General features: G+C 40.7%; 1 long non-coding RNA gene across 1 annotated transcript; it reads right to left on the bottom strand.

Moving 5' to 3' along the window:
* Positions 1 to 9,226: 9,226 nt before the first annotated feature.
* On the bottom strand, positions 9,227 to 9,873 carry LOC117542144. The gene is made up of 3 exons (XR_004568385.1): positions 9,813 to 9,873; positions 9,390 to 9,552; positions 9,227 to 9,290 (listed from the first exon to the last, which is right to left on the bottom strand). It is a non-coding gene; the product is annotated as an uncharacterized LOC117542144 (long non-coding RNA).
* Positions 9,874 to 10,787: the final 914 nt, after the last annotated feature.

Genomic DNA, 10,787 nt, shown 5'->3' with positions numbered 1-10,787 from the left:
GATCCCACTTTGGACATGTTGTGTTGCAGCAGCATACAAAACAAGGCAATGTACATAAGAGAAATTAAGAAACAATAAATAAACAGTCCAACATATTTCTGAAATAAAATAGCAATACAAGTTTAAACATTTGTTTTAATATTTATATACATGGATGTGGAAAATACAACTTTTCAGTAACACATATAATGCAGGATATTATTGTGCAAGTAATGTAATATAAATAAATAAAGATTGATATTGAGTAGAGCATGAAGTTCAGTAGAGGAGAAACGGCAGAGATGGAGCTGCCAGAGGAATAAGAAGCGCTTGTATTTCATGTCCGATGTCCAGGTGTGATGGTGTAAATCGTTCCAGTCACTTCTCTCGTTCATCCTCCACCCTCCTCCTGTGGCCTCGCTGTACACACACGTCATCACTTTTGTGCTGCACTCACGACCTTGTGGACCGGAGCACACGCTGCATCTCATCAGAGGATATTACCTAACACTCGGAGGACAACATTCATCAACGTCACGGGGCTTTTGCCTGCAGTGCATTTCTCTCTGCGTGCGCCCCGAGTCCATTTCAGTTGTTCCAGCAGCGCTGGCACCTCGTGTGACCCGGGACGTTTCTGCTATCGCTTTCAAGGTTCTTCAGTGTGAAGTTTCTGCTGATATGAGCTTTACTGTGCATCGCAAAATGCAGGCCGGACTCAGACACACCGGACGCTTAGGGAAGAGGTCGGGGTTGATGGCTGTCACCCTGGAGACTGCTGTTTATGTCCTGTAAAAAAAACTCAACATTATATTTAACATAAAAAACATCCCTTTTTTAACCCAAACCAAAATCTGGTACTGAACACAGGGAAATTATTTTGTGGATTAAACAAACAAAAGTGTTTTTGTTTGAATTTAAAACGTTACACTACAAAAACTTGAGATCTTGCCCAGTATATGTGTCTAATATCTAGTCAGAATATCCCCAGCTGACCCAGAAAGCGACGCAGGTTCTGGTCCAGGCTCTCGTCATCTCACGCCTAGATTACTGCAACTCCCTCCTGGCTGGTCTACCTGCATGTGCCATCCGACCTCTGCAGCTCATCCAGAATGCAGCGGCTCGTCTGGTCTTCAACCTTCCTAAATGTTCCCACACCACTCCGCTCCTCCGCTCCCTTCACTGGCTTCCGGTAACTGCTAGAATCCACTTCAAGACACTGGTACTTGCTTACCGTGCTGCGAATGGATCTGGCCCTTCCTACATCCAGGACATGGTTAAACCGTACACCCAGCACGTGCACTCCGCTCTGCATTAACCAAACGGCTCGCTGCGCCCTCGCTGCGAGGGGGACCCAAGTTCCCATCAGCAGAAACACGTGGGTTTTGCTATCCTGGCTCCAAGATGGTGGAATGAGCTCCTCATTGACATCAGGACAGCAGATAGCTTACACACCAGACTGAAAACTCATCTCTTTCGACTCCACTTCGAGCGATAAAACTATTAACAAAGCACTTTTATACTAATAAAGGACTGGCTTACCTAAAGCCAGTTGAGTAGCACTTGAAATGTTTTAGCTCTATGAAACCTGATGTACTTTATGATTCTGTTTTCCTCAAGTTTGTATTTTGTTGGTCGAACGCACTTATTGTAAGTCGCTTTGGATAAAAGCGTCAGCTAAATGTAATGTAATGTAATATGTCTCTCCACCTGACATAATAACTTCAGAAGTGACACTGCAGTGAGATATAGAGTCTTGTTTTTTGACAATGCATCATCTTGTTAAGTCAAAAAATCTTATTTTGAGTTTTATCTCAAATGAAACACCAATTTTTGTACATATCTAATATTAGAAAATCACCAACTAACATCAGAAAACAGAACACTTTTAAGCATGTGAAGCTTATATTGCAACACAACATGTCCTGATTCTGGTAAATAGTTCAAATTAGTTCTCCAGCTAAATACAAGATCTGATTTATCTAAATATTCCTTCTTATTTCAAGCTAATTTTCACTTGTTCTTGTGGCAGATTGTTGTACTTATTTCAAGTGAAAACAACTTGTTTTTTTTCCAGTGTAAACACGAGTTTACTGCAACTGTGAAATTATCTTCCTCCATCCATCAAATCATCCGTTATGATGAAAGGGAGATGCTAAAAGATGTACTCAACATGAACGGTTCAACTTCTTGCTTGACCTTTTAGTGAATTGCAAATTGACCAAAATTAAATACTGCAATAATGAAATCATCTCATGCAGTGTGTGGAGACTGCGGTCAGCTTGTATTGAGCGTTTGGGCCGATGTAATGAAATCAGGGAACTAGAGAGCACTGCACAAACGTCCACGAGGCATCAAGGATTTTCTAACCTGCTAAACAGACTCGCTAAATAAATACAATTTTCTTTCTTAATCTGTTGCCTGTTCTCTTACTTAAATCAACTGAATGCAGACACTGCTGGACCTCCTAATAGGCATTTGAATGAAGTAAATATTGATGAAAACAATCTAAAATCCAGAAAAACCTTCAGTGCTAACCCCCACAAAATAAAATCTATGAAGTCAAAATGTCCCGAAGTAAACTGTCAACCAAAGTGCTGCAAAATATGTCTGAAACATTCTGAGGTCTCACAAACACACCGGGGTGAAGCTATCGCCTCCTTCCAGATGGGAAATCTGCATCAAACACCTTGTCAGTTTTCCCCCGAAGCTTTTTGCACAGTCTAGACTTGCACTAGATGTATGCAGAACGCAGACATGCCTAAAAGCAGGTGACACATTACGCTTCCATGAGCAGATGCACTGTAACATACACAAACAGCATTTTTAGTCCACTTACTTTAGGAGGATTCCATCCCTTACAATATCAGTACATATGCAGCCAGGCATGGCAGCTCTGGGAGCTTTGTTATTTAGAGCCTCTTAAGAACAAGAGTCGTCCAAAAGAAAAACCTCGGGAATTCACAATGACTCCACTATCTTAGAGAGTCACGAAAGAGCTCCAGCAAACACACAGCAAATCACATTAGCTCCTAGAAAGCCTTTTGATTGAAGAAGTAAAACACGTAATCCCCGTCGAGGAGAAACGCCACGCATGTTCTAAATCATGGCATCTGATTTATCGTCTCAAATTGAACCAGTGCGCTCCGTCCTTGGCACTTTGAAACCTGTAGGTGTAAATCTTGAATCTAAGTGTTTTAAACAAAGAGAACGGAAGTGTTTGGAGCATGATAAACGGAGGGAGTTTAACCATGACTAAGACATTCAAGAAAGCCTCGCAGCGAATGCAAATGAGGAACAGGGGGATTCTTTTGGAAGCACATGAAAGATATAGGAGATTGTAAAATATATACTGCCCGTTTCTCAATCTTGAGGATGCTGGCTTGGTAGTCGCGTACTTCCAAGTCACTTTCTTCAGAAACGAAGCCAGTATACTTCCAAGCCACGGCTTCGGAAAACGAAGAAGAATGGGACAGGCTAACAAGTGTGCTACTCTCTCTAACGGTTTCAACATAAACTGTACCGAAAATAAATACCTCACGATGTCTATCTAATTATGAACTAAGGGTTTTTGAAATTGGTCCGTGCGCAAAGCATTGTGGGGATTTTAAGGACGCGAAGTCTACCCATGTGCAGCCTCGAAATTTCCCCCAAACCAAGGACGCGGTGTCAGTACCAGATATGTTCGGCCTACCAAATATGTTCGGGTGTATTTCCGTCGCATCCGTCATCCGTCATATCCGTCATATACTCACCTCCCTCTGCTCCCAGCGCTATGCTGCCACACACCGGCCGTCTGCGGAACTGCAGCCGGAGGAACTCGGTACAGCTTGTTATGTGTGTGTACTTAATTATTTACAATTAAAAAAAATATATATTCTGCGTTACTTTAGCCAACACTTTTATAATATATAAGCCTGATCATGTCGTTGAAAGCAAGTACAGATGTTCTCCCTTTTCCACAGTTCTGTGTGAACTTCATCTAAGGTAGATGCTTTGCTTCTGCACCAGTTTAGCAGAAGTCTGTTTTGTAAGACTGGTTTTGTTGCAGTCTGTTCATGCTATGTGTTTCTTGCGTAAGACTATATACACACGGAACACATGTATTACAGGGCTGTACCCAGTGTGCTTCATAAAACATTTTTGAAGCTTATTTTTTTTAAATTAAGCCGTTTCCATGTTATAACAGCATCTCGTTAAATCAATATCGGAAACAATAATTGTCTTTTTGTGGTTATTTAAATGTAATTTATGGTGCTATTAGAGTGCTTATAGACTGACCCGTTAATACAGATGCCCCCCCCCCCCCCCCCCCCTTTGTGTGCGGTGAGCTGGAGAGAAGGCAGTCTATTTATTTTGGTGAAAAAAAAACCCCTAACATATATGGATTGAATCAGAATATTGTGTTGGATCAAAACATATTGTACATTTTGAGAATTCTTACATCTATTACAATACATTTTGAGCTTTGGACAATGTTTGGATCAAACGAGCCAGAAACAACCTTAAGCAGCCACCACTGGAATATTATTGCAGTAATATCATAATACTAGTAGCCTTATATTAGTGTAGCCTAATATTGATCGACAAATATTTAGAAATAAATCTGGTTCTGCCTGCCTGCCTCATCGCACTATGCCCTGCTGCATTACCATGTATAGTATTTACATTCATAATGATCCTTTTTTGTTGCAGAGCTTTAGAGGCTTTAAGAGACGAACTGTCAATGATGCCAACTTGGCGACCTACAAACTAGATATAGCAATCTTGGAGCTATTGCGGCTAGCTACTTTCATTGGAAAGAGTCTCTAATTTTTTGTATGTATATATTTCATATATCCATCCCAAGCTTACCTACCCAACTGAATGAATTCACACATTCAAGTAAATAGAAAGACAGCACAGCATTCAAGTGTTTATTGAGAATTTGAACTTCAACGTTAATGGAAAAAGCTCCAAACTTTTCTCTACAGCCCTTAGTATCAAGAAATCCTTCTAGTTCCTTTTACATGTGGATAGGAAAACAGCACAGATTGTTCAGAATATATGAGGAAGCCATCAGGGAAGCAGCATGACCCAAGGCAGGACTGCAGAGACAGGTTCAGCCACGACCCGAAGTCCACGACCCGAAGTCCACGACGGGCAGCGTCCGGGAAAACCAAACTTGAAGGTAAGATATCAAATGATGATCTTCATTAATTGCAGTGACAATTTAGTCTATTCTGACATTTGTTTGTGTGAGTTAATCTTTACCTATGATATCTGGTTGCAGAAGGGACTGCAATAGCCTGGATGTTGGTCATCAGAGTAGATGCCCTGCAATTCTCCTCTTTTACCTTTCCCAACATATCCTATGAATAGAAAAAGAAAATATTGTAATTGAATCACACTAGGACCACAACACACTAAATATGTAATGACACATAAACATTATTATCCAGAATAAGAAGTCTACCTGGTTTGCAGTTTTTGTAAGGCTCCAAGCATCCACGGCAGGTGTCAATGGTGTACATGACGTTGAAATCCTGCTTGTATGAAGCAGAGAACAAACTCCATGTAGCAACACCTGTGTAAAACAAGCATTTCAATAGAGCCATTAAAAATATGCATAGACACCACAGCTGTCGTATACTGCTGCACCTTCACTGAATCACTTACTCTCAAGCCAGCGAAAGTGGGCCCCTCTTCTGAAAGACACAGTGGACATTGTGTCTCTGAAGGTGGTACACACTAGAGTGAGTGATGAGTACGCTTTGTCACCTTCCTGGAGAACCACTTCCATCAGAAGGTCCGAGAGAAGACAGTTTGGCAGCTGTGAAGTATTGGTCAGACTAGATCAAACATATTTAACAACACATTGACTAGACTGTTGCCAGCACAATCGAAATACCAAGATTCTTTGGGCTTCAGGTAGCAAAAAGACACATTTTTAATATTAATGTTGAATATATCACACACATTTTTCTTATGTTTTGTTATTCTTCTCCTTGAGGTAAAAAACAGCTATCAATAAAGTTAAAAAAAGCAGTGAGACATAATAGTTGGAAATTCTGCCGTGATCACAGGTCGTTTTTTAAACAAAAAACAGTTACTGCTTCACTGAAAAGATATTACCTCCAATATGAAGCACATGTCGGACTTTTGAAACTGGACCTTTGAAGGAAAATATAAGGTGTGGGTCATGTGATTGTTTAATTACATGTGTATACAATTATCAATATGTATGCATGTGTTAAATAATCTGGATCTGTCCGTGGCTATAAAAATCACATAATATCAGGATGAAAATGTAAATCAGTGTCAAAGAAACTGTTGTCTATAAAGTAACATTTAAAATGTATGATTTACCCTTCAATCTGGTACCGTTCCATGAGCATAATGCACCACCATTTCCGGATCTGTGCTATGTCCCGCTAAAAGAAAATGTAACAATAATAAAGTTGAAAATGAATGGAACCTCATCATTTGTCTACTCAATGTTAGCCCCCTCTTCCCCCTGAAATACTAACTCAGAGGATAAATACTGACCTCGGTAAACCAAAGTAGAGCATCTGTGCTGAAGTTGAGTGCATACTGTGAAAGGATAAAGATCTGTTAAGTTATGAGTTTCAAAAACTAACAAAACCCCTTAAAAAAAGTGTCAAGGGAGGAATTTACCATCAGTATGAAGACACCACAGTCATTGCCCGTGGTTTGGTGAGGCAAACCCTGTAAGAATTTGGAATATAACAGTGATGTTCATGGTCAAATGGAAAATAAAGACATGTGAAAGCAGGTGTATGAGATGGTGGAGAAATGTACCTTGACGTCTCTGCCGAACTTTACTGTCCACTGACCTGGAGCAATGCGGTGCGCTAGGTCACTGTCAAAAGAAATGATAAGACATGGGAATTGATTTGGTGAAGGAACGCTATACACAATATAATTCATGTTTTTGGATTTCCTTACATTGAACTATTGCATGCCTTAAAAGAGGAAAGTTATGAAAGCCACTGAACGGGGCTAAAATAAAACAAACAAAAATACGTTTACCAGCCGCTGAACAAAGCTGAACTTGAAAACAACCTTTGAACAAGGCTTATAACAAAATGAATATTATAATTCATAGCATCCTGTTGCAGACTCTTTTTCTTTTGGTTCCACTAAGGACACTCCAGACTTTGTGGAAATGGAGATATATTATAAATGAATTTGATCAGATTCAGACCCCTGGTCTACAAGATGGTTACTGCAGTATTAGAATACTATAAACTATTTAGAACTCCCATACAAGCCACAGAACGGTGAGGGGGTAATCATGTTACAAAAACCTAAATATGTCCTTGTAGGAATTGTCCCCAAAGCCATCTGGCTTAAGAGGGTCGAGCAAATATAACTCTCTCTTTGCTGGCTTGATCACCTGTCAACCATTGACAAAATAGCTGAAATTAGACATAATCAAACACCAGAAGAAAACCACACAGCACAACTTATGTTCATTTTGTACATGCTGGTGAGATCATTTGGAACAGACTCACGCAAAGCAAATAGTGATCTGCCTTTCCTTGCTGCCGACTCCAGGCAGGGATGAAAACCATGTCCTTGGTGGCCAATTGGTCAGCCTAGTATTTTAAACAAGGGATTTTAAGTTGCTGTATATCAATTTCAAGAAACATAGGTCTCAAGCAACAGGAACTTACTGGAAAACTGGCCAACACGTCAGCTGTTTTGGACTTCCAGGTAGGAACCACATACATATCCACGATGTATATATCTTTGCCCTATATTGATAGTTTTTCAAAAAAAATGAAATCTTCATAGAAGTATGTTCAACAACAAGAGACAACCACACTTCACGAGATTGGAGTTTCACCACTAAACAGCTATTTAGAAAATATGTGTTATTCAAAAGAAAAAAAGCAGGCCAATGATGTCTGTTGAAAACCGTACATGTCTTTGGGTGGCTTCTTGTACCATCTTCAGGCACGTGTTTCCAATCTGAAACAGTAACAACAGTAAGTTACCTGTGCCATTTATTTGAGACAAGATGAAGTTGGGAGGAAAGCTCAAGTATACCTACATTTGACTCCATGCACTGAGGAAGACCCAGGCTCCAAAAGTCCTCTCTGGTCAGGCACACATCACCCTCCTTCACAATGACCTCTGCTCCAGGCCTATTGTGGTCTAGCACATAGCTGAGCTGCAAATAACAGATTGCAAAACATACTTCAAGCCAATAGAAAACATAGAAAAATTAAAATCAAAACAATGCACCTCCATCACTGTGCATGAAGTAAACATATATCTACCAGCTTGTCTTGAATCGGATGTAGATCCTTTGCGTATTTCGCACCAGAGAGGGCATACTGGTGGTCAGCAACTGACCCCTCCGAATCCAACTTCGGTTCAGCTGTTATTAGATAGACACAAAATAAACAGTATTATTGAAGTACCACACATGAAGTATACCTAAAATGTGTCCTTGTATTGATAATCAAAATACCTCTCAACATAGGCCTGATAAAGGGCTTCAGCTGAGACACATTCACACTCTGTCTCAGCTGAGCTCCTGTTGAGCTCAACAGGGTTGCCACACCCTTGTTGGTGATTGAGGAAACCACATAAGGGCCAAACCAGTTGCACTCCAGTTTTCCACCTTTTCGGCCCTCCTTCCTCTTATTCGCTCTTAGGACCTCATCTCCAACGTTAATCAGGAAAGATTTCACATTCTTTCCCTTGCGTTTTTCAAAAGAGATTTTCTGTCTCTGTTGTGCTATTTGGATGTTCTGGTAAATCTGAGAAAGATATGTAACAGTTATCATTTACAGTCCTTAACATACGCTTGCATTTTTTAGGAGTTATTATGTTTTAAATATTGCCATTTTATTCTCACCTTCGAGTGCAAATCTGCAATGGTTGCAGCCTTTGCCTCAAGCTGCTGTTCTGCCTCATCAGCAGGCACCAAAACAGAGGTATCATCCCTGTCATTGACTGTAGCATTTATAACACCCGGGACGCGAGGGTGCCTCCCAAACTGGGCAAAATAGGGCGTGCACTTGGTTGACCTCTGAAAGCATAAAAATTCCTTTTAGTATCTCTGTTGAGTATTGTTTCCATCTGCATTTGTTACAACATTGTACCTGCTTTGAGGTGTTAATGCTCGCCACAATGCCCCTCAGATGTAAATCCCAGTCATTCTGGTCCTCTCCACAGTACTTTGCAAGTGCTTTTTTTATGTTTTGGTTTGTACGCTCATCTTGGCCATTGCACTGGGGATGGTACGCTGAAGTGATGCAGTGTTTTACACCCAGTGCATCAAAAACACCACGGTTGACCTGCAGATGGTTTAGTGTACACCAATTACCAAATTACCTGAAAAATCGTATTACATTGTTACACATAACACATACACTGTATTAGATAGATTATTGTACCTCATTGACAAATTCCCGTCCTTGGTCGGTAATGATCTTCTCGACAAGACCGAAATCGAGAAGAATATTTACAATCTTTTTTGAGACCTCAACAGCTGTTTTGTGGTAGAGCGTTTTTGCTACCACCCACTTCGTGAACAGATCAGTCGCTGTTAGAATGTATCTGCAATATAAAATGCAGAATGTTGTAAATACATACAGAATCACTGTAAATGATTTCCTTTCTTTTTAAACCAGATTCTTCACGTTTAGAACCTTTAAAGGAGGTTACACATGCTTCAGCCCATCATGATAGTACCTTTTGCCCTTAGCAGTGGAGGGAAGTGGGCCAATGAGATCCACACATGTCTCACTCTGTTTCAATGTACACATACAACACATTTCTGTAGATCAATAATCAGTCAGTCAGTCAAAAACTCCCACCCATTTCTTCACGTCCTCCCGCATAGTGGACCAGTGGTACGTTGCCAAAACCTTCTCGGTGGTGCGCCTTCTCCCTGCATGACCTCCGGAACCCAGGTTATCATGGCACTCCTTCAGGACATTGATAATTTGGTCCTTGGTGCACACAACCATCCTCTCATTGTCCTTGTATGTGTAGTACAAATCTCCAGCTGGCACAACAGGAACAACAAAACAATCATTTAGACATGTGTAGAGATGACATTATGACTAAAAGCTGTTCAAGAAATCCAGTGGCAAATGTGGTTTAGACGTAACAACTACAGTAATGTAAAGTGTGTATAAAAAGAAAAAGGAGAAACAAGCTGTGGAGTCCTTGCGATTTACTGAAAAATGTTGGAATTGCAATATGATAAACCATTAGAGGTATGATCACTTTTGCACCAAAAAACACCATTAGATAAATAGATAGATAGATATATACTTTATTGATCCCTATAAGTAAAGGGATGTGATGATGTCACATGTACAGGGGGTTTATACCTCATAATAAAAACGTATGTTCGTGACTTAACCATGGTCTTATTCTGTTACTTACCTTTGATCAGGTATTGTTTGGATGCCCTCCGAATTAACGCCTTCCTTTTATCATGCTTTTCAGCGGCGATGGTGAGATTGTGGTAACCACCATTGAGCACGTACTGCTTTATCTCAGCATAAAAGCTCTCCATTTCTGTCATGAAAGTTAAAATGGTCGCGGTAATTATGGGGAAGCGGAGGGATCTAGATCGTTCACACATAACAAGCTGTACCGAGTTCCTCCGGCTGCAGTTCCGCAGACGGCCGGTGTGTGGCAGCATAGCGCTGGGAGCAGAGGGAGGTGAGTATATGACGGATATGACGGATGACGGATGCGACGGAAATACACCCGAACATATTTGGTAGGCCGAACATATCTGGTACTGACAGCGGCCTCTGTGGAATTCCAAGTATGCT

This window comes from Gymnodraco acuticeps, unplaced genomic scaffold, assembly GCF_902827175.1.
Source record: "Gymnodraco acuticeps unplaced genomic scaffold, fGymAcu1.1, whole genome shotgun sequence".
In the NCBI taxonomy this organism is placed as follows: Eukaryota; Metazoa; Chordata; class Actinopteri; order Perciformes; family Bathydraconidae; genus Gymnodraco; species Gymnodraco acuticeps.
Note: the sequence above shows the minus strand (reverse complement) of the source record. Positions and strands in the feature narration are given on the sequence as shown.